Here is a 26,290-nt window from a genome sequence, read left to right on the forward strand (position 1 = left end):
GATCGATGATACCCACACCTCCGCCACTGGTAAGTTTCTAAAGCTGGTAATTTTTTGTTTCATACCTACTGTCATGCTAAATATGCACACCGAATTTGGTTAAATTATCTCAAGCGGTTTAAAAATTAAAAATTAAAAACTGATTTTTTTTAATTTTTGACGCGCTGTAGCTGGACAATGGCTGTCCTAAGACCCACATTTATTTAACAAAAAAACCCTTATTTTTGGCTACATAATACGCCCCTGTATTTTTGATCTCTACTTAAGAAACACCCTGTACGTGTAACGCACCAATTTTGAAGACTTATGTATTTTGTAGAGGAAGCAAAACGTTTTTAATTTTGTAGGTTTAAATTTATATATTTCTTAGTTATTTGTAATTTTTTTATAAATTCTTCTTGTATTAGAAAGGTTTTATTAAAAGTATTTCTACAAAAACTTAAATCATTGTACTGTAGCGGTACGCTACAATTACATTTAGTACATGCCCCAATAAATATATTTTGCTTTCCGGGAATTTACGAGCCATATATATAAATTATACTTTGAATTATCGGAGATTATCCCAAATAAATGTTTTTAGCAAATGAGATTAGAGTAAGTAGGCTGTAAACATAAATTAGTTGTTGTTTATTAGGGTACATAAGCACAAACCGAGTAGACAATTACCCGGATAAGTGTTGATTAGGATAGGGTAATAAAAGTAGGTACCTGGGGATAAGGATAAAACCGAAAACATTTCGAGGCACGAACCAGAAGTCTTGAAGCCCAGTTCCTGCTCGGTTGTGTCTCGTGTTACCAGCGAAATTAGTGGAATAAAGTTTTCCAAGCTACTTGGAGTTTTCCTCCTCACTTGAAAACCAAACCACTGTAGTACCTATTTGCAACTTTCATCGTCTCTTTTATCTTTAGGGTCAATGTGATTTATTTTCACATAATGCTAGGCGAAAAATTTATGATTATAAACATTTTTTAAAACCATTTGCTTATACTTATATTAATTTCAAGTTTAAAGCCGCCAAAATGTAAAGGAAACGAGAAAGGTCTGGAAATGTAACAATTAAGTGAAGAAATATTTGAAACAGAGAAAATATTTCTTTCAGAGTTATAATTTGCAACAATCTTCCAGTTTCCAGATATAAAAAAAATGTATTAGAATATTTAAAATAGTAGGCGCCCATCCTTTAAAATGCGCTTTGAATTAGCCCCAATAGAGATTAGAAACCACCCGCAGAATTGTGCGTACACAAAACGAACGAAACCAGATTTATTAAAAACGGATTTGAGGATTTAAACCGTCTTTAATTTTTCGTCTGACCCTAGCCCCCCCTCCTCCCACACCGCAAAACACAACTTTCTACCCAACTCTTTGGTAAAATATCGCAATCATTATAGTCCAAACATTTGGGGAGGATTAACTATCAAGTCTTAACAGTAGCAGTTTGTGCTCCGTCTCGTTCCGTCCTCCGCGTCCGTCTCGCTCCCCCTCAACCCCATCTCCCTAAAATACGAAACTGGACATTACGAATCTAATTACAATCCTTGCTCATGCGTGGCCGCCGTAGATAGGGTTCAACTCATGGGGATACCCACTACGGTAGGGGTAAGTTGGCTCTGATCGTGAGACTCACTTGTTTTGTGCATGCCAGTAGCTTACTTGACTTCACTCTAGCCGCTAGGCAGCGCTGATCGACTCCAGGCCAACACATGCTACTTTGCGCGGTGAAAAGAAGCGTCCCGCGTGCGTATTTAGTTGACGAACAAATCAAGCACACGATCGCAAACTAGTTAAAACACTACTCCAAGACCCCGCTCTGTCCCCTGTAAGGGCACGTGTTTAGTGACTGTTATTGTGGACTGAAATCGTGCTGTGGTGTTCCATTGTTGTTAATTATGGACGATTTAATAGTTCGCTAGTAGACAAACAGTTTAATGGGACGAATTCCGATGACTGAGGTTTCCAAGAAAAGTTTCTAATACCCTCCAAAACGGCTACCGATTTCGAGCACTATTATTCGTCTTCTAGCTTAACTAACTCTGGTATGTTACTGTTAAATATTTCCCCTAACACGATTACTCATGATTTGTTTGATAATTATTGGTGTTTATCGCATGTTAATTATCTGGATAATAGTTTTATTAATTGCGATAAATTCTACGGCTGTCGATTTAAACCCTGATTTCGCTCCATATTTTCGGAATATGTTACGCGTTCTTAAATTATTTATATTGCAATTTGTCGAATTCCATTCGCATATATACTTTTTATTGCATTGACGCAGCAATACTTTTAAAACTGATGCGTTTAGGGAAAAAAACTGTTTCACTTAATTCCTCGCCTTCTATTTTCAATATAAATAATGTATATAATATTCCACGTGTTCAACGGGTAGTACAGAAACCTGTAATTGACATGGAAGTAAACAACTACTTTAAGAAAGTCTCGTATCAATCAGAAACAGAAAATTTGAAGAAAGCAGCTAGTAACAACATTTTCCTATGCTTAAATTGCTCTTATGTAATTACCGCTGAAGAGACAAACATAGAAAACGATTTTGTTTTGGGAAAATAGTCAGAAATAGTTGGAAATTATGCAAATTCATAATTACAATCCTCGTGGAGGCACTTACTACTTATACCTCTTAATTATAGTAATATTCTCTTACAGTTTCTAAATTATTGTAAGTGTTTGTTCACTTTCGAATGTTACATGAAATTAATCATACCAGTTTTATTTTTTATCTCAATAACTGAGTCAGTAAAACTCCTTGGTCGGCTCTCGCGTCTACTTTTGCTCCCATTTTAACGCTTTAGATATTATCTTCTACTAGTTAGACGTATATAACCTCATTTGTAATATATTACACCCACATTCCGATATACAATTGAACGTATTAAGAAAAACAAGCGTTAGGCGCAACAAAGTGTTCTGTTATATTGTTGGTTCAATTAGAAATACAGACAAATTCAAATCTGTATCAGATATTGCAAGTATAGTTCTAAAACCGCGTGGATACCAATTTGTACATCAGATAAACACTAGGGAGGTATTTTATGATTAGAAGACAAACTGAAATTGATATGTTTGAAAAATGCTGTAGATAGGTAGGTATTTTTGTGTTATACTCAAAATTCATACAAACAATGTCGAGTAAGTAGACGAGAAAATTACCAAAGTAGTCTCTAGAGAATAGAAAAATGTGATGAAATGTTTGAGCACACCGACACATACTTTTTTGTGGGATAAATTATTAAAATTAAATAAAAATCTAAAAAATTTAACAACAAAACAATATCTCTAATTAATTCAAAGGAAACAATCAAACTATAGGCGGATGAAGATTTTAAAGCCTATTTCCTTACTCTACTGACTTTCTGTATACCTCAAGTCCTCTTTCAGAGCTGTCAGTATGTTTGAAAATGTCACAGGATGATATTTTGTAATACCTATTTAAGTATAATATTAAAAATATCGCACCTATTTGGATGGGTTGGCAATGTTTCTTGAATTGCACAATTCAAAATTTTTACTTCGATAATTTATGCATTTCCCATTATACTAGAAGCAGATTTGTTTACAGTCACGGTATATAATTTTAAAGGGTTGCAACCCCTGGATAAACATATTTTGTTATTTTGTAGCACAGCGCCTGTGAATTTAAACTAAGGTTGTTTACAAACTTCAGCGGATTGTTTGAGTAAACTATGAAAACAGACATAAAAAATATTCCAATACGTTGTAGTGGCATCTCAAACTTCTTTGCCCAAAACCTACATTTTTCATAATAATATACCAATTCCCAAAACACTATTTGCAATAGCTTTTATTTACTGAAATCTGTAACAGAACAAATGAATACTCATTTGCGTAACCCTTATTTAATACATATTGTTAATTGCTATTCTAAAAAAATTTAAGCGATATTTAAAACGCGATTTATTTCGATATTTAGCTGAAGCCGGCTGGCCGACTTTATTTTTCTATCGATTCGTAAAACCATTAGAAAACTCGGCAACCGTCCACTGTTTATTGCCTTGTTAATCTTTTATTAAATTCCGAGACACCTTTTTTGTGGATATCACTTCCTTTATTTCGGTCCATTTCATCTCTTAATGATCTAGCCGAAAGTGTAAACAGCGAATTATTGTTTTACAGTAATAAAATCGCATATTTGATACAGGGCGAAAAATATATTTTAACTGCATTGTGAGTTCAGTAATTCTTCTAAATTACAAAAAAATATGTACGGATATGTTATTTTTTTAATACATCCATCCATGTGTACATTTTGGGACCCGCTAGCTAATTTATTCGTGCGCATGAACGGATTGTCAGATTGCCAAGTCATGTGTCAAGAAAATTATTTGAAATAACACCTCAATCTTCTAATTTCATATTGCGGGTTAAGCATTCTAGTTTAAAAGATAGTAATTAGTTTGAAAAATGGATTAAAGTTGAATTATGCGATAAAGTTGACTCAAATTTGAACTATATAATAAAGAAAGCTGTAAATGATTGAAAAATTAATGAAAATAGTTTATATAAGGTTCAAAATTGCACTATTTAAAAACCATCTATTAAGTTACTCGAAAAATATATAAACAAATAAGTATTACAAAATACGTTTAGTTAATTTAGTCAACGACCTGTCAAGCTAAAATTATAGTAATCTTCCCATCCACATGAATACAACATCATTATCTCAATGGTTTTCATGGCAAAGATTAACTTCTATCTACGGAACGTTAAAAATTAATGTTGCAAGTTTGTTGAATTTTCAATCGAAAGTATTTTTGGGATTTGACAGAAATGACTAATGACGTCATCAATTATTACATTTTTCCAGAAACATGCCCAATTTTTTTTCTAATAAACTTTTATTAGAAACATTTTTCTGTATTACTTATAAGCTATAAGTAATCGTACTACAGAGTCTCAAAAGAAATACCACCTAAAAATCACTTTAACGGTAGAAGGAAAATAATTGAATATTCGTTGTTGAAAGTGCATAAATGTCACAACATACTTGTTATTGTTCGATACGAACGTCAAACGTATAACTTTTGTGCTTGCAAAATGTTTTCTCATTCAGAAAAAGTTGATATGTTGCTAATTTACGGCGAGTCACAAAAAAATTCAAGAAAAGCTGTAGAAGTTTATCGAGAAAGGTATCCAGAGCGATCATTCCTGATCATAGAACCTTTACAAGATTGGAGGCGACCTTGCGACGAAATGAAGATGCATTTTCTCTTCGGAAAAATCAAATAATTGACCGAAGGGTGAGAAAAATGTTAATACAGACTAGACTGTTACAGTATTTCGAACAAAATCCACGAAATTCTATACAGTTTTTTTATTATTTACATTAAATATGTATCTCTATAGTCATATAGTCATATTTTCTTCATTTAAAGACAAAAATATCTATCTTCGTCCATATCGACGAAATCAAAATTATCAAATGTGTGATTAAAACACTAAACTAATTAAATTTGCTTGAAACTTCTCACCAATCATTTCAATTTTAACGAAATATGCTTTGTGCTTATTTTTTCACTGCACATTTGACATTTTTTCAGCGTTTATCTCTTCGATTCTTGCCTTCGATAGCAGCATATAATTAAAGTATTGTACTTTGTGTTTACAAGGTTTACAAAATAAATCTGATTGCTGAGAAAAGCGCGCGCTGTATGACATAAAATATGCTTTGTTTAAGTGCCTACGGTATGTTTGTTTAAAAAAAATGTGAGAGAAAGTAGGTGTTGCCTTAATATTTTACTTAATTACATGAATCATTGGAGTCGAGATTCTGTCATTCCTCTTGAATTATGACCGACCGCTAAAATCTTAATTATAACCCGTGAATCACTAAAAATCGCTAAAATTAGCATACGGATAATATCTGACAATTAACATTATTAACAATCGGCTGGGTGCGTTTTTTCGTTTTAATTTATGCTACGGCTAGTTTTACATTAGAGAATCTATTAGTGAAATAACATAATCATAATTAGATACCACCGAGGCAATTACCTTAATTGTTATTAACGGATTTTCGGGTAATTACATTAATTACAATTACGCTTTTGTATATTAATGAGTTTTTTAAAATAAATAATTAATGAAAGTCCGAGTTTTGTTTGATAAATATCTAAATAATTATAGGTATATATCAAAACGGAATTTCATTTAGGTTAACAATAGAATACAAAGATGGTCAAAGACTAATTGGTACCTACATTCTTTATACATGTTGTAAATTCTAAAAGCCAAAGGAATGTTATATCTCATTAAATTACTGTGATAACTAAAACATTATATATGTTATTTTATAATTGTTGTTCAAATCATTTTTTTAATGTGCTATATTTTTCACATCATTTATCTATTTCTATCACTATTTTCTCGTTAACAAAGTTTTGTATTGTTTCTCGTCAATACTGGGATAAATTTATATAAATGATATGTTTGATTTCTTAATAAATAATTTCAACAAATTTACATGGGTACTGATTATATCCAGAATTATTTTAACGTTAGAATCCACATAAGAAAGACCAATACCTACATCATTTTCTGAGAGTTTAAGCAATAAAATTTATACGATACACAAAGCACAATTTCGTAATGACAACAACTTTTGGTTCTATGGGTTTACCTATTCGTCATCATATTTATATTATTTGAACAAAAAAAGATATCGAATCCTTTGGAAATATACGCCTATCTAGTTTATACCTACATAATGCGATATGTGAAATTTAATTTGCTAGATGCACATTATCAACAACTGGGTGGTTTTAATGCAAAATTAGAACACAAACCCATTTATATATAAATAAAGGAATACAATAATTTTTAGTGTATTACTTTTCTATCAAAAAGATGTATAGAGTGTTTCAAAAAGACCTCCCGTAAATACAGGGGGTGATAGTACTACTAACTAACTATATGTCTATCTTTTCTCGTTTTCGAGATAAAGAGCGACAAAATAAAATTTTTTAAATTGAATTTTTACGAAAATTTCCAAACGGTACGAAATATTTTTATGAAATTTGGTAATCCGGGGTTTTTAAGGATGCCAAATACGCTGGTCTAATTATATTTTGGATATTTCATAGAGGGCGCTAGTTATACTACATTCCTTTTACATTTTAAGTTATAATTTTTTTAAAGTTAGGTTTTTTTATCATTCAGGCTCCAATTTCTAATGTACAATTTTATTTTCTAAAAAAAATGTACTGTTGTTAGAACTTCCTAATGTAGACGGTTTTCGAGAAAAAAGGGTTTTAATTGAACTCTTACAATATTACGGTGTAGTGACTTTTCTCAAAGTAGGCTTATGTCAAAATTTATTGATGGATGTCTCATAAACAACGCATACATTCTTATAGCCCAGTCATTATAGACATGAAAGAGCCTGTTTCGGGAAAAAAATACTATTAGAAGTTTCTCTGCGGAATATTGTTCGGAAACCTGTTATAAATAAAATATCAAAAAATCAACTCAAGGCTAGTTGGGAAACTTTGTTTTAACAGTGGTCAAAGTTATGGAAAAGTGGTTTTTTGATTTACGTAAAAAAGCGAAAAAATGTTTATACAAAAAAGGTAGGTATTAAGTAAGCCTATAAAATGAAAAAAGTCCGATTAAATTCCGATAATTTGTTTATGCACAAGAGCTCAAAAATGGTCGAAAATTGCCGTTTTTTTCAATTGCTAATAATTAATGCAATTTTCATCGCAGACACTTGTAATTCAGGATTTTTGAGGCTTTTTACACCCTTAATAAGTGGTAAAAATTTCAGCCCGAAAGCTTCATTGGTTTGGCGTTGGCGGAATTTGTTATCTAAGAAGATGCTATTTTCAATTCATTTTTCCCAAGCTCACAGGCGTTGTAGGGTTTCGATCATTAGTTGTTTTTGTACCTAAATAGTTGTATTGACATATGCATTTACTGAGAATTTAGTTTTTCAAATTTAATTTGTTTAAAATTGACTGAAAAAATGTTAATATTTATTAAATTGTTAAGATAGGTAATTATTATAAAATAAAATAGTAACCTCTTTACTTTAGTTTTCTTCGAATTTAAAAAAAAATCGTTGTTGTAAGTTGATTAGAAGCTGAGATAATTTTTTTTTTTTATTTAATCGCAGTGACCTTAATTATTAATATTAAGAGCCGAAATTTGGAGAGAGTATACATTAAGAGCTATATTTTCATGTCCTACATTAACATTAAGGTGAATTCAACTATTTAATTGCGAAAAAGAAGATAGCGGCGATGCGTTCTATTACTTGGTCTAGCGAACGAGTGGGGAGAGCGAGGCGGAGCATGCGCGCTTAACAATTTAATAAATATTAACATTTTTTCAGTCATTTTTAAACAAATTAAATTTGAAAAATTAAATTATCAGTAAATGCATATGTCAATACAACTATTTAGGTACAAAAACAACTAATGATCGAAACCCTACAACGCCTGTGAGCTTGGGAAAAATGAATTGAAAATAGCATCTTCTTAGATAACAAATTCCGCCAACGCCAAGCTAATGAAGTATTTGGGCTGAAATTTTTACCACTTATTAAGGGTGCAAAAAGCTTAAAAAATCCTGAATTACAAGTGTCTGCGATGAAAATTGCATTAATTATTAACAATTGAAAAAAGCGGACAATTTCGACCATTTTTGAGCTCTGGCGCATAAACAAATTAACGGAATTTAATCGGACTTGTCTTATTTTACAGATTTATTTTATACCTACCTTTTTTGTATAAACCTTTTTTTTCCCTATGGATAACAGTTTTTTTTACGCCAGTCGAAAAACTACTTTTTCATAATTTTGACCATTGTTTTAACAAAGTTTCCCAACTAGTCTCGAGTTGATTTTTTGATATTTTGTTTATAACAAGTTTCTGAACAATATTCCGCAGAAAAACTTCTAATAGTATTTTTTCCCGAAAAAAAGCTATAATGATTGGCCTATTAGTAATATTTTAAACTCTAATTAACTTTATATCAAAATTTTATGGTATCATCATTGTTTGTTTATCTTTGTCCAAACTGGAGCGTATTACGAGATTTTAAGATATTTTCCTTGGTTGTCCTTCCAACATCTCTATTTTACATCTTCATTAAGCTATCCGGTGTATATATTATAGAACCTATTAACATTTTAATGAAATTCAAGCATATATACGGCAATCCTTAATATATTTACATTTGAGGTTCTAGTTTTCCAAAACTCCCACGTAATGACATTTGTGTTTACAAAACATCTAATATTCTTCGTAAATTATAGTCTATCCTCCATTTTGGGTATCCGAGTTTCATATAACATATATATAATTGCTGTGACTACTTTGCAGAATGTATAAATTATCAGGGACATAAATAATTAATATATTGACTAATGTAAATTCGTGGAGTTTCTCAAAATAAATAAAAACCGCACATTCGTACGAAACCAGCATATAAATAAACAAGGTAGTAACATATTATTCATAAATAGACATGCTAAATAAATAAAATCCATTGTCATGTGAGTATCTAACGGTAGAGATATCACTGAGGTTTAGTTATAACACTACAAGACAAATGCAATATCTTCTATAAATCTCCGTTATTTATTTTCTTATTAGTTTTTTATTTTTATTTTAGGTTGGCATTTTGAAGATATGTTTATAACATACCTACTTGGTTTTAAAATTTTCTAATTCAAGTTGTTGTTTCTAAAACTCGTACAAATTGAAGACAATGTTCTTCGTTACCAAAAAATCTAGGTACCTATGCAACACATACCTATCTAACCCCATGGACTTGATTCTTAACTGATTGGCATTCTAAGTATTATTAATTCAAAAACATTTAGTTTTTAATTATTTTCAACAGTTTAAATTTATTTGTTTTGTTGCTTTTTTGATTTTTGTGAGATTTTTGGTTAGTGAAAATATTTTCACAAAATTAGCCCTAGATTGATGCTTATGGCGAAAGGGTGTATTTCATAAATTTCGTCACAGATGGTAAAATGTCAAATAAATAAGGGAAAAAATCACACAAAACTATCCAACTGTTATTATCCAAAGACTTGCCTCGGTCTATTATTGTTAAATCTGGACACCGTGGGGGCTATGGAAATGGACTATGCCGACTAATTCAGCGATTGGGAAATGTATCCTGCAACCAGATCCTCACACACAGCAAAATCCGCCGGACAACCGTCTTGCCAAAAATAAAAGGATTTTTAGTAAACCAGTGGTAATTTTAATTATTAAAAAAACGTTTATATATTTATATTTATTCTATAAAAGAAAACAGCACACCGAACAATTACTTTTTTGAAATATTGTCACTTAGATTATATTTTATCCATACCTCCAATCCACTGACAAAAATCGAAACGATTCGCTTCTTCGTCTGCCTCTAAAGGTGTAATCGAAAACTAGTTCGTACCGTAGATTTTTTAAAATTTGTTGTATATGTGACCATTTCACACCCTCTAAGTATTCTGAGCATCTCGTCAGTGTCAGTGACATCGTGAGATTTACTGACATTAAAACTAACACAGTAGTAGCATCTTCACCGCCATATTTTTTTGCCTCGGTGATCTTGTTCTTAAAAATATTTGAAGTATTTTATGTAAAGACGACTTGTATTTTTCGTTTAATTCTTGTATTACTTATCATCCTTACCATATCAATGATTTAGATAAAATTTTTGCTGTAATGTTAGCATTTTTACGTAAATTACTGTTGGGTTTGTTAAACTAAGTACAGTGACACAACAAGAGAGGTATAAAATGTTATTTTCGTCACAACATATTTGAGGTAAAGTGAAGTGAAGTGAAATAATTACTATTTTAAATATGTAACAAGCAAAATTTTCTATAAAAAAGTATTTCTTTCATATAACGGAGAAAAACATTTCTTTCTCATATCAATTATACCCGTCCATAGATCTTTTAATAAACAAAGTGTATCAATTTTTCCCTTACTCGAAACCCTATCATATTATAATTTTCCATATTTTGTAGAAAATTTATAAATAAAAATAGCAACATTTTCAGTCCTTTTCACATTTTCACACTGTTCACTCCAAACGTTGCCATTTTTTGTAAATAACCAAAGTAGGTCAATTTTGTGACGAAAGAAAATTATTTCGTAACTTTTCATTCCGAATACTTAGACCAGGGAGGATCTGTCGAAATATCGGTTATTGGATGTAATTTTTGCTGGAATATCTTCACATAATAAAAGTGTAGATATGGGCGAGATCCGGAACATTTTCAAAATTGCAAAAAAAGAATATTGAAGAGGAAAAAAATTTTAGAATTGAATTTTGCAGAATATACTGTAAGTTAAAAATGTTTAAATTTATTACCGAGGTTGCAAAATAGCAATAATTGATGCAAAATAATCAAGTTTCTTGGATACTTTTTTAAATATTTTAATTGCTCTAATTTTGATAAAAAAAAACTTTAGAGTATAATAAAACAACACACCAAATTTCATTAAAATCGGTTCGATAGTTTTCACAAAATAATTTTTCGAAAAAAATTGTTCGAATTTTCAAAATTTAAATTGTTTAAAAATTAAAAATGAGTGTTAACTTTAAAAATTTACTGTGGCTGTCCTAATCAACAGATTTCAATTTTTCAAAAACCATTTAAAAGGTTAACCGGTCTTTTCTATGTGAAAAAATTTTCAAGTATCTACATGCTTTATTTGCGGCTGTGCAATAGTTTGAAAATTCGAACAATTTTTTTCAAAAAATTATTTTGCGAAAACGATCGAACCGATTTTAATGAAATTTGGTGTGTTGTTTTATTATACTCTAAAGTTTTTTTTACCAAAATTAGAACAATTAAAATATTTAAAAAAGTACTTGATTATTTTGCATCAATTATTGCTATTTTGCAACATCGGTAATAAATTTAGACATTTTTAACTTACAGTATATTGTGCAAAATTCAATTCTAAAACTTTTTTCCTTTTCAATATTCTTCCAAAATGCATAGGTTCCAAGATATAAGTAAAAAACTCAGATAAAATAGGTATTTTTTAGAAAAAAATTGTTTGCTCCCTCTCACATCCACCTCAAACCTCCTGGTCTAACTAGACACTTTCGAACTAGTAAAAATAACGGTAATTTATTCTTGTAACTAACATTGTCATATTTGTTAACACCCTGTGTTAAAAATATTAACTTTCCCCATGGCAATCTCATTCTAAATACACAAAACTTTATTCCATAAAATGAAAAATAAAACAGTTTTTCCTTTTATTCACTCTAACCGTGCATATTTCGTATACATACGCCCTTTATCTGAATTAATAAGCAGTGACTAATCTAGTAGGAAGGAATTACTTCTGGTCGTGGACCATGCATTGTCCAGTTTCTTTTTTTTTTGGCGTGAGCTGGCATTAAGTAGAGTATATTATTATTGCAAACAACTACGCTATTTGCTCTCTGTTTATTCGAATCATTAATTATGTATGACTTTCGTTAATAAAGACATAAAAAAGCAAGGGTGTAGTAGAAATTATGTGGGTGTGCGTGCTGGTAAATACTCAACAATAACAAGTTTTTTTCCTTGGTTTCATTACGTTATCCACTATTTCACAGTATCTACATCTAAGAAAAGAGAAATATCCATCCGAAGAATATTATATGCAGTCGAATTCAACAAGTAGTCATAAATAAAGCATTATTACATGCGACTTAACGAGAAAACATAGTTTGAGGATGAGCGAATAATTTTTTTCCAGTCCTCTTGCCTACCATCTAACGACGAAATAAAAGCAAAGGGAATAATAACTATAATTTGCCCGCAATGGTCGTGCCGGTGTCCTTTATGTATACGGATTTGCTAATTAATCCAATTTGGGGAGTGGTGTCAGTTTTTAGTACATTTTACATACCCTCAAGCAGAGGTTAATGTGCCAGCGTGTATTCAAAAACATTTAAATTGGGAGCAATTTTAAGATGGACGGATTGAAGCGCGTTTACGGCGGTTAAGATTTAAAACACAGCCAATTAAAAAAAAATGGCCTGGAAGATCTCTAGCCGCTAATAATAAGTTGCTGGTAATGGAAAATACATAACTGTTACTGATTTTATTTGCGGATATTCAAATTCACGGCGATTTCAATTTCGTTAGAGAAATAGTCTGTAATCAATTATTATTATGTTGTTACTTAAACATAACATAATATAACATAAATTTTCTGTTAAAAAAACACAAAAAAATCAGTTTCGTTACTGTAACTGAAGTTTCTAGAAGCCATAAATGCAATAACTAACGTTTTAATGTAAAATTGGACACTAGATCATTGGTTATTTTGTAATTAATTAAACAGCATTCGTAAAATACTAGTACAATGAAAAAAATTATCTTCACACTTGTTTGAAGAATTTTAAACTGAAAACGACATAATTATAATGTAGGAAAGATAATAAATAATAGTTATTTATTGTATAAGTGTTTTACGTAGCATTTTATCCACGCAATGATGTTTAATATTCTTAAGTGGATAAAGGGCAATTAAAACACGAATGCAATACAACGGTTTGTCCATAATCTTATCCCAATCATATTTGTGGAATCAGAATTATTGGGATTTAATAAAAAAATATTCGTACCACAGGCTATTTCTTACTAGTACTCCACGAAACATGGTAGGTTTTGTTATACTTACTGGTTGCTATGGTACATTGTTTATTATCAATTATTTAATAAATTTCTGAATTTGGTAAAAATGCAAGAAAGTAATTGGGTTCCTGTGGCTGTTTTTGAAAAAGCTCAAGAAGCAACTTTTTATTTATTGCCAGCGAAATCCAAGGAACATTACGAAAAAGTGTTCGCCGAATTTAACAAATGGAGGGAAAAATGGAGAGTAATGACAATAAATGAAAGTCATATCATATTTTTTAAATTTGAAGAAAAAATATGCAATTTCATTTATGTGGTCGAAGTACTCGATGTTGAAGACTATTACAAAGGTCTACAGAAATAGTAGTATTGGAAAATATAACAAGCTTATTGCTTATTTGAAGAGTGAATCGAGAGGATACAAAGCGAAAAAGCTGCAGTATTGGAAAAACCACATATTGAAGAATTTTTGACTGGGGCTTCCGATAAAGAATATTTAATGATTAAGGTAATATCACTTTACCTTTTACATGTTGTTAAGTATACAATGAACTTTGAATTATTTTAGGTTGCACTAATAATGGGGGTTTCTGGTGCCTGTCTATGCTGCGAATTAACAAATTTGGAAATTAGTGACGTACAGAACGTTGGTAGTTATCTACTTGTTTCAATACCTGACACCAAGACGGGCATTTCAAGAAAATTTACAATTATAGGAGAAGAATTTTGCGTGAATGCTGTTGAAATATGCAGAAAGTATATTTATCTGCGCCCAATTCACCTAACACACGACAGATCTTTTTAACATACATCAATCAAAAATACTTCTCGGTCTGTTGGAATCAACACATAGGTGCTTCATTCCTGAATACCGCAATTCCAGAACCATATACTGGCTATTGCATTGTATGAGGCGCACTTCAACAACTTTATTGGTCAATAAAGGTGCTGATCCTACAACCATCAAACGGCATGGTGGATGGAAGAACCCCTCTGTAGCAGAAAGTTATGTTGACGAGTCTATATCTAACAAACTTGATATTGCAAAGAAAATCCAAGGAAAATGTAGATGTTCCTTGCAAGAAGAAACATCCGTTGCTTGTGCAAATTCTCCACAAACTTCGACAAATGTTACGCGTTCCTAAAATGATGGCAACAATGCTACAGGGGTTGTTATTAACGGAAAGGAACTTAAAGTGTGATAAAACAAAAAACGAAATGTCTATTACTATAAATGTAAATGTTAATGGTAATAAGTAAATAAATTAAATTTGATTTATTATAGGTTTATTATTTGTCCATTTATCAACTAGTGATATAAAGTTACTTTATTCCACTGGTGGATAAAGTATAGCTTTATACGGTTTATTTGTGTGGATAAAATTCCGATTATAAGGTGATTGTGGATAAAACATGTTTTAAATACTAAGCTACAATTTTGACACCTGTATACAAGTTCAATATGGTTGTTTGACATGCTCTTCAACAACATTAAATGGAAATTTATGTAATTTATACGAAGCCTTATTATTTACTTCCAATTTCAGTTATTGATAATAAAGCTGCAATACTACGCTACAAATGAATCTAAACATGTCTGCTGGACAGCTACACACGCAAACGGTAACACTACACCAGTTGCTCATGTGATTAAAATTGGTTGAGCCAAAACAGGTTGGTGTAAATATGTTCATTTTTTTAAATTCATAATCAGGAAGTACACATCGTAGTTACCTGATGTGCGAGAAATCAGACATTTCTTTCAACAATCTCTCCTTCAAGATAACTGATGAAAACTGGAGGTGAGAAAACGGGAAGCCATGTTGTGACGTCATACCGTACGTTCTCACGTAATCGCATAATTGAATATTGCCAATTACATTATTGTCAGAACAAATAGGGCTAAGCGCAAAAAAACGACGCATAGGTGCTGAATGAAGGGAACAAATCTATAGATTGCGCGCAAAATTTAACAAGTCCACTGTAACTGATTTGAGAGAAATTATAAAAGTAAATGTGGCGTTTTCAAAAATCGTCCGTAACTTGTTTATTTAGAGGAAAGTTCCAAATGTGAAAACATTTTTTCACAGCAAGTTTTTTCGAGACATTTCAGTGTAAATTTCTTTTTTCTTATGGGCGCCATATTGAGTTTTAAGCATTTAATAAAGCATTTTTTTGACTTTGCAATTATAAAGTATATGAAACATTTTCAAAAACAACCTCAAAATCAATATTTTAATAGTTTTAATAAATCTGGCAACAGCGCATAATTAGCTACATGTTAAGAACTATGAAAATGATAGTAATACTGGGACAATCAAATAATAGATTATTTCAACAACACTATGTAATGGAGAAATAAACATCGGGATTATTATTCGAAATGCTGTCAATTTTTAATTATGCAAGAAAGACACCTTCGTAAGATATTATTTATGACTTGCCGAATGGTATTCCTATCAATATTGGCAAATACTTGTCGAGATATTTCTTCCAGAATTTCCACAGTCTGGGGAGGTCGAATTCATAGATTTGATTCTTCACATACCCTCAGAGGAAGAAATCCAGGGGGGTAATATCTGGTGACCTAGCAGGCCATGATATGTTGTCTGCATTGGAAATTACATAGCACTCTAGCCAGGCCCGGATCCAGAGACTGGTTTTGGGGGAGGCGCAAAGCACTTCTTTATCATTATCATTATTATTATTATTGTTGTTGTTGTTGTTGTTATTTTTTTGATGACGTAAGGTGTAGGTTAGGAAGGGGGACTTGCATTAATATCGACTAACTGCCTGTTGTCGTTTGGAGAAATTGAAGATCTTTAAAAAATGTTGTGCTTTGGGGGTGGCGATCGCCACATCGCCACCCCCTCTGGATCCGGGCCTGACTCTAGCATATCACATTTTGGAACGCAAACCCATTTTGACGATTTTAAAGCAAGTGTCACTCTAACTGTTAACAATCAACTCTATGATTAACAACAGTTCAAAATGACAAGAAGTTTATTCCTCATGGAAATTCATAGACTACTAATGGGTCTTTTCTTCATAAACACGCGGCCATTGCTATCATCCTTTCACTCAACGCCATGACATTAATAAGCATTTGCACAAATTTGACACTATTCTATAATGTTTCGAAAAATTATGCGGTGTTGCCAGATTTACTAAAAATATTAAAATATTGTTTTTTGATGTAGTTTTTGACAAATTTTTCTTACTTATATTTCATCACTGAAAAGCAAAAAAAATATCTACTTGCTCAGCTTAAAATTCAATATGGCGCCCACAAGATAAAAGAAAGTTGATGATTGTTTCTCGCAATAAAACGTCGCAATGGGAATTCAGTAAAATTCCTCGAAGAACGTGCTGTGAAAAAGTGCTTTCAGAATTTAAAAATTCCTCTAAATAAAAAAGTTAGACGATTTTAGAAAACGCCACATTCACTTTTTTTTTAAAATAACTCAAAAACCTTAGGGGCTAGGACCGGTCTGCAATCTCCATTAAGTTGGCAACAGAACTATCTAAAACTTTCCCCACTTAACCATTTCACTACCTCTCATAGTTTCCAAGATACCAATATATGCATCACCTTTTAAAATGGTCCACACTGTATATTTTATAGTTCTGAGTTACGTTATAATTCTTTAAGAGTATCATTCTATCGAACAGTTCAAACGTGCGCCGTTTCTATGAAAGTTTATCGAAAACCTCTGCAACTAGCAACAGTAAGTATTCTAATGGCTTGCCGTGAATACGTCAATAGTCAGGTATGCCGAACGAACCTAACGGATACAATGGAACTGGAAAACGTCTAAAAGTTAATGTTGTTTACTTCACATAATTGTACGCGATATGTGATTATCATTACGATTATTAATTAATTATAATCTATTAATAAGCATGAAAAATGCGCGTGGGCTCTAACGACCAACTGTGGAACATAACACACCTCATTATAATTTATTAACAAAACACTGAAAAATATTAAATAATAATTACATATAAAATTATGAACATAAAAATATCATAGATTTATTGTGTTGTAAAACCGGTAATTTAAATAAATTTAACTTGGAAATAACATTTATTTTAAGAACAGATCTTATATCTCATTTAAGGCAGTTTTATGCCGCCGTCTAAAACATGGCGTATACAAACGGAGATGTGCAGTTTCGCCCACACAAGTTTCCTTTCTAAACGCTTCTGCACACGTGCAAACTCGCGTAATCGTATCCAGATTAAAAGAATACTTCAATACGTCAATAGACACTGCCTTCATAAATGATTACAAGCCACGTGACCACCGAGTTTAGGCAACCAATACTGCATAATTGGTAATGTAAACTAAAATTCCCTAAATCTCTTAATATGAAAATTTTATGAAAAATACTACTATATTAAAATGAGCCCAGTGAATGAAAAAAAAAATATATAAAAAAATCGTTTCCCAAAAAGTATCGGTTTAAAACAACAAGATCATTATTTAAACAATGATTATAATGTAAAAATTACCAAAAATTGAGTTTTTTAGATTTGTTTATACCCTGTTTTGAGGTTAGACTATGAAATTACAATTTCTAATTGCATATCTTGAAAATATAAGTCAAGACGAAACAAATGAGCCCGCATAAGGCCCTTTATTATAACGCTAACAACCGCAATTGAAAAAATACTATTTCTAATAAACAACTGCAAAAACTCGTAAACAAATAAATATTTTTTTACCAAATTTTCAGGGTTTCTTAAGCGTAACAAAATATGACTTTTACTGCAATTTAGAGACGATGTATGCTCTTTTATTCTATTTATCGCAAATTCAAATTTCGCTGTTTTTTTGCAATTATTTAAACAATTTGTTAATGGATTTTAATTTAGCAGGTCTCAAATGAAGCGCTTTTTTGAAAACCTATAAGTATAAACCATTTTTGGTCATTTTTACATTATAATCATTGTTTAAACAATGATCTTGTTGTTTTAAACCGATACTTTTTGGAAAATATTATTTCTTTTTGCCTAAAATAACGATTAAACCAAGTTTCAATCTGAAACGAATTACCTATATTTTGATTTACATGTATTACAAATTTCATTTACTGGGCTATCTATCAATATTCACTTGTTAATGGACAAATTGCAAATTTTTACTACGAAAACAAAAATAACATTATGTGAACACATAACAGTTTATTTATTATATATTTTTTATTTTATTGCAAAGTAAAATAATTAGTAATAGTTGTTTCAGATTTTTCAGATATCTAAACAAAAAATAATCCAAAGTAGTTAGATCCGGTGTCCTCACTGGCTACAAGCCTTGACTATTCAGTCGATTATCGTAAAAAATCTTCCAAAAATTGAATTGTTGCTCGTACAGTATGTACGGTTACACCATCGTGTTAAAAGTAATCCAATTGCAACTCATCATCAGGTAATTGTACTAAAACATCTCTATACATCTTCTTGATCTCGCTAACACACACCCCTACTTTTAAGAGATGTAAACTGGTTTCTACAGATGTATGAAGATTTTCTGGTTTTATAATCTTGGCTATTTACATGACCCGACATGTGAAACCATGCTTCGTCAGTGAAAAATAAGTCCAACAAATTTATTCACGTTTTCTATAAACCACTCACAGTATTGTAATCGTCTTCCATAGTCTATGACAAGTACATCTTGCGCAACAGTTATCTTGTATGCGTGTATAAATGCAGTTGTTTTTTGGTTAGTATGTTTTCACGCAAAAAAAATTTGCTTCAAATGTCCATTTTTTTCAGTGCAATTGAAAGTTCTAAACTGAAAATTATGGGATATGAACTATAACTCAATCTCGATTTATATATTTAGATATACAAACTGAATTTGAGAATAATTGCATGATATTTACAAAAAAATATATGACCAAACAACTTTAATACAGACTTTATAGGGCTTTAATTTATTGGTTGCTGTTATAAACCACATTTTCTGCAAGTACAGTTGGTCTGCCCGTAGACTTTCCCTTGCAGTGTGTAGTTTCAAATCTTTTGACAATACCATATTTCCGGTTTAAGAAAGTGTCACAGTCAATGAGTCTGGAAATAATTTGCTCAAAACAGAACTTTAATTCGAGTCATAGCCAATAAAGCATCTCGTTCTCGAGTACGTTCTGAAATAAAAATATTATTAACTTCAAAATGCAAAAATGCACAAGTGTCTATGTACTGTAGTCAGCCATGATGATTCGTTTACAGTGAACAATAACAAACCGTTGCGTCTACTTCCGATATAATCCGATCGCCGATGAAACGAAATGTCGTGTTTTAACATTACTTTCGTCTTATTTTGGGAATTTTTAATTTTACCAGAATTTACTTAATTGCTAACTCAAAGGAAATAAACAGTTTCAAACAAAATTATGTGGCTTGTAGTCATTTATAAGGTGATGATATTTGCTCTCTGAGCATGCGCGCGCAAAAGTCCATCATTCTCTTGACGTGTATGAACGCTTTAACCCACTTGGACACTTCCCAATTTTTGTTTTCTTAATTAAACGATTTGAACTACAAAACTAGTTAATTATACATTTGTTTACCCATAAATTTTACCAAAGGAAAATAAATAAAAAATCTATCTTTACTTCAAATATCCCATCCGTGACATCATTAGCACCTTGACTAAAAATTCCTCCTGCCTACACCACGTCGTTGAAATAAAAGATCACATATGCTCGGGGCATGGATTAATGGTCGTACAATACGAATGACCTCTTATACCACAATAAAAGATGTTAGTACGCAATATTTAATGTATAAATAAAACCAGAGTTATTACCGAGAAACATAGGAATATTTTTAATAATTAACATGCAATAAAATAGTAGAATGTAATCCCCCTTACAAAGAACACGCCGCAATTAAATTGTGAAAGAATTTTATATAGAATTTGAACTCGAAAGTGGAGCGAAAAAATACATTTACTTAAAACTTGATTTTCATAGGACCTATTGCGTGGTCTGGGATCAAGTGTCTGTGTACGGGGTAAAAAAATGAGAGAATACAAGCAGCAACTAATCAGTCAGCAGTGGACCACACAAAACACCAACTTCTCGCTCAGAACAGGTACCCAGCTCACACCAGTGTGCATCCGGATTCTTACAATGTTGTTGTCTAATAAGCTGTTGTGAAGACTAATAGCAGTAATTCACTCGTAGATTATAGGGCAGATGTATTGCGGCAATACTTTACAAACAACAAACAACATAAAAAAGTTACTGTTTTTAACGTAACATAATCCATATTCCATAATGTTTACATGGTTAAGCATTACCTTATTACTAGTACTCTATTCTTTTCACTTAAATTTATTAACTAGATGTGTAAATAATTATAAGCGGATATTGGTAAACAGATATAAGTATATGCGGTGTTCGGAAACGTATGATCTAAGCTTCTGTTCCCGTCTTTCAATAAATAACCAGTTATGTAATGGATATGTTGAGAACATAGTATATATTGACATTAATTGCTGAAATTAATGTGTTATAAGATCCTAACTATCTAGTAATAATGTATAAATATTGTTTAAGATAAACAGTGGAAAATTATTTACAGAAAGGAACAGTTGAGGTAAAATATACACTTCTATCCCAAAGACAATGTAGATTTAAATTAAAAAAAAGTTCACGCGCAATTTTGAAGGAACTTTGTCATAAAATTCAAACTTTAACACAACCATGGTTGGCAATTAAGTAATATTTCGATTATTTGCATGCCATTCTGATGAGTTATGCAAACTTACTTTGGACAACGTCAATTTCAAAAATTTCGATGACATTGTTGTAGTTACAATTCCAGATTCTAAAAATGGTATGTCACGTACGTTTACAGTTACTTCTCGTCTGGGTTTTGTTTCTCACCTAGAAATTCTCAAGAAATACAGGGTGATTCAGAACTTATCCAAAAAAAAATTCTGGATGTACAGGGGACCCTTGCAAATACAATTTTGTAAAGAAAAAAAGGTCAGTTCGAAATTGATTTAAAAATGCACTTCTGCACGGCACTGGAAACTGGTCCGCTGTAAAACCTGACCTCGCACAATGCGACCGGTATGGCGGCGTGATAAAAACGGACAAAAACTTTCGCAAGGAAAGAAATATGTAAATAGAATTTTATCGCACCTATTTTATATCGGCAAATTCAAATGATTTTGCCTTTATTAATTATTAATAAAATTAATTTGTGTTTTTAAATAATAAAATCATTTGACGTACCCGATGCTGCAACAGCAATTGTTCAAAATTTTATCCACTCACGTGTAAACACATTTGGGTTCGTCTTACTCACTTTCTACGAACTAACACAAATGATGTTTTGCTTCACCATAACACAAATACTTCATCATAATACAAATATTGTCTTGCTTCACCATAAATTAAAACGATATCCATCAACTCTGAGTTGCTATACACGCAAGCCATTTTTGACACTGACTACTAAAAAACTGATGTAAATAGCAGGTAAAAACTACCGCAACGACGGATTTCAGTATTAGGAGTCACATGGCTCTCCACGCGTATTGCGAATGACGCTAGATACTACAGTTGTCCAGCTATGTAGTGGTTTAATGTATTATAACTTCAATATTTTTTTCTCAGAAACTATAAGGACTTTACAAAAAATTTTTTTACAATATTGACTCCATTTCTCATGCCGCATCTATTCCCAAATTTTTTTGGATAAGTTGTGAATCACCCTGTATATCAAGATCAAATTGGAGATTAAAACTGAAATTTCAGGCTTTTTTATGCGCTATCAAGTAGGTAGATGTTACAACCAACCAGTGGACAAGAATACTCTTTCTATGATTCCTAATAAGTTGCACAGTTTTTGAAACTAGAACATCCTGAAATATATACAGGCCATTCATCCCGAAGAACATCGGCAACGTTACTGGCTAATACAGGAGTTGATGTATTAGCAGTCAAGAATGGATCAGTCAGATAATATTGAGCCTTCAGTGACTGAAATGGAGCGGTCAAATTATTTTGAGAAAAATGTGACAATTAGTAAACGCGAGGGGAATAATTATCCAGATTTTATAAATGTTACTAAATGTAATAACTACAATTACTATAAATATTTATTCATAATAATTAATAAAATGTAAAGTTCATCAAATATTTCTATTTATTTGCTCATAAAATATGCATTTATAACTCGAAATCGCTTTTTTCTTCGACTTCTACAGTAAAATCCACTTACCTCCTTAAAAACAATGTCAGATCAGATAAAATTATTGAATTAATTATAACAATTAAGTTGCGATTACAAAGCCGCGACAGCCGCCTACTAGATTACAGTTCGATAAAATTTCTATCCTATGCCAATCATACTATGTAATTGATTTTAAATAAATTTTTTGCTCAGAAATCGTTAATTTTACGAAAAAATTACAAGAGACGTTTTTTGTTTAGCATGAATCAAGCTGTCTGAAATGGTAAGATTTTGGTAAGGTATGGTTTAACTGGTAAGGTAGTAATGAGAAGAAAAGGAACGTATGAAACAGGTCTTAGGGGTGGCTTCTTCTACCCCTTATAATCATAGGGGAAAATCAACAAATTGTTTCATTTCTGTCACTTTTTTGGTATGTTCAAATGAAATGAGATTTTTTTATATGAAAGACCCACCTTATTTTTCCACAGCTATTTACACCCTGTAGATTTGTTCTGCAGGTTTTTTTTAGCAGAGAAGCTGTATCTATTTTCATTTACTTTTGGGTTTCGTTTACATATTTGTATTTTTTTGTTTGTTCATTAATTGCAATTTTTCAGTATTTGAAAAAAAAAAATTTTTTATTTGTTCCACCTAAAGTGTAACACTTTAACCTGAATATCTGTAATATCAATTTTTTTTTTTTCTAAAATTACCCGAAAACCACGCCGCGTAGGACAGTTGCGTGGGAACTTTTTTCCTTAGAATTGACTGGAGGCCCACCCCCTTCTATTATCGCAACGTACGTAAACAACGTCCTGTAGAAACAGTTGTCCCCGCTCGCGTCCCCTACACATCAACTAAATAGACTCCGGTCAATATCATTAGCTCTTTAGCTTGAAAAACTCATGCACGTACCCATTTTACGGCTTCGTCAATAAATCACTATGAACGTGTTTTATTAATATGCATTGGTGGGTGGGGTCATGCTAATGCAATTAAGACCGAGCACAGCAGCCAACATTGGAGTCTCTCTATGGGTGAGTGACCCCGTATTTCTACCCATGTACGCGTTTTTTTCGTGCGATTTTCTGCACATTTCCGTGCGACTGTAGATGTCAAAGAAAGGATACATCGTCTATCCTCGGCTGACGAATCTTTGTAATTAATATACCATAAATGTCCTGTTTACCATAAGAATGTAATTAATGACATAACATCAAACGTTACGGCGTTTCCAAATATATTTTGGTACATTTATCAAGTCACCTACGCGACTGTGAAAGCGGTTTCTTCATGTGATTATTTCTACGAGTGTGACGGCTAAATTAGAGCCATTTTTAATTCAGGTTATCTTTCTCTCTCGTTAGTTTCGACTGTTATGCCATCATCAGGGAAAAGGGAACTATGCGACTTGACCAAATGCGCAGATCGAGTAGAAAGACTGCAGCAGGAATGACAAACACAGAAGATGAATTTGGTTAAGCGGTGCAATATACAGGTTTCTTAAGTAGAGGTCACAAATCTGTGTCCAAAAATAAGTTTTTTTTTGTTATATAAATGAGCAAATAAATCAATTTCGTTGTTACAATACAATGGCGCATATGATGACCTATTTTATTTGTAATATTATACAGACTGATATATTTTTTGGTAAATAATGATCGATGATCCCTACACCTCCGCCACTGGTAATTTTCTAAAACTGGTTATTTTTTGTTTCATACGTACTGTCATGTTAAATATGCACACCGAATTTGGTTAAATTATCTCAAGCGGTTTAGAAATTAAAAATTAAAAACTGTTTTTTTTTTGACCCGCTATAGCTGGACAATGATTGTCCTAAGAACACACGTTTATATAACAAAAAGCCTTTATTTTTGGTCACAGAATACGCCCCTGGATTTTTGACCTCTACATAAGAATCACCCCGTACAACGAACAAATTTCAACATGTAAAAGAATTGGATGCTGCTAATACATGACCAATTTCAAAAGTCAATAAATCTTAAGCAATAATTAACATGGCAATTATTTAAAGATTCCAAAATTTCCAAAACCGCGTCCAGACTTATATGAAAATTTAAAATTATTGTCGACATTAAATGTATTATTATTGTTCAACTTGATGTGTCAAACAAAAAACAAATTTTCCAGAATTATTCTAATTTAAATGTTGAGTAATAGTCCAGGCGGTATCTGTCTTACATAGGGTGTACTTGGGTAAAACGCATATGATCGGAGATTTTTGCTTTAACGGCTTCTAAATAACATCAGAAATGATAATTTTTCTATGCAAATAAAAAAAAACGTGGGCTTAATTGTTATTACAAAAAAGTATAAAAAAATAACAAAAAAAAATCATTTTTTTCTTGGATTTCTCGTCCACAACTTAGCAACTATTCACTTTAGACAAATATGGAAGAGGAAAAAAAGTTTTGTAATTAAATTATGAACAAGATAGAGTCAGTTGCAATTCGAAAAAATAATTATTGTTGTTGCAAAAATCGGAAAAATCATTTAAAAAATTGCAAGAAATGCTAGTTTATTTGTCAATTTTTTTCAGACACTTGAATAATACCTAGGATCTTCATACTTTTCCCAATTAAACTTCTTAGTGCATAGAATCATCACACCAAATTTCATCCAATTCGGTTCGATAGTTTTTACATAATAATTGTTTATTTTTTTTATTTTTTTTAAATTAAAAAATTTTCAAAATCAAATTTCTAAAAATGTAAAGCCTTTGAATACTTGAAAATTTCACCACAAAAAAAAGAGCTCTCAAGCTTTAAAATGCTTTTTGAAAAATTCAAATCGGACTATTAGGTGAGCCGTGGTGATTGTTTAAACATTTTCGCAATTTTCACGCTTATAAACTGCAATAATTTAATGTTCTTTTCAAATTTTTGGTAATACTAGTAAGTTTAAATATTATAAAATTGTTTAAACAATAACAGTCTTTCAAAAATTATTACTCACATAAATTGTGAATAATTATAATTTTAATTTTTTCGTTTACTTTTAAAATATTTATCTAAATTTTATTTTTTATTTATAAAAAAAAAGTATAAGAATCTTTTGGATACTTAATTAATACCAACAACATGGTGCAACATGCAAAAATTTTGGTCGTGAAAATTAACATAGTAAATAAGTAAACATAATAAATTAATCATTTTTTAAAGTAACTGTTTATCGGCATGTCAAAAGTCCAATAATTAATAATAAAAGGTAGTTGAAAATATGATAATTGAAATTTTTAAGTTGCGAAACATCGATTTAAAAAAAATCATCGAAATTGGTCCATTAGACGCTGAGATAAGTGAAATTTTTCCGAGTGTCGCAATTTTGAACTCGAGAATTCAGATCGGAGTAGCTGTGTATTTGCTCCCCCCCACCACTGATACCTCATTGATTTCACGCGGTCTTGAATATCTTTGAGTGAC

At 31.4% G+C, this 26,290-nt stretch overlaps 1 protein-coding gene across 3 annotated transcripts in view; it reads left to right on the plus strand.

Moving 5' to 3' along the window:
- Window positions 1–1,662: 1,662 nt before the first annotated feature.
- Window positions 1,663–26,290, plus strand: part of LOC108913976 (POU domain, class 6, transcription factor 2) — a 204,786-nt gene continuing 180,158 nt past the window's right edge. For all 3 annotated transcript variants that reach the window (XM_018719656.1, XM_018719666.1, XM_018719676.1), the window contains exon 1: window positions 1,663–2,040. The gene's annotated coding sequence lies outside the window, so the exon portion shown is untranslated. The remainder of the gene's footprint in view (window positions 2,041–26,290) is intronic.

The sequence above is a fragment of the Anoplophora glabripennis genome, unplaced genomic scaffold, assembly GCF_000390285.2.
Source record: "Anoplophora glabripennis isolate ALB-LARVAE unplaced genomic scaffold, Agla_2.0 scaffold16, whole genome shotgun sequence".
NCBI lineage: Eukaryota > Metazoa > Arthropoda > Insecta > Coleoptera > Cerambycidae > Anoplophora > Anoplophora glabripennis.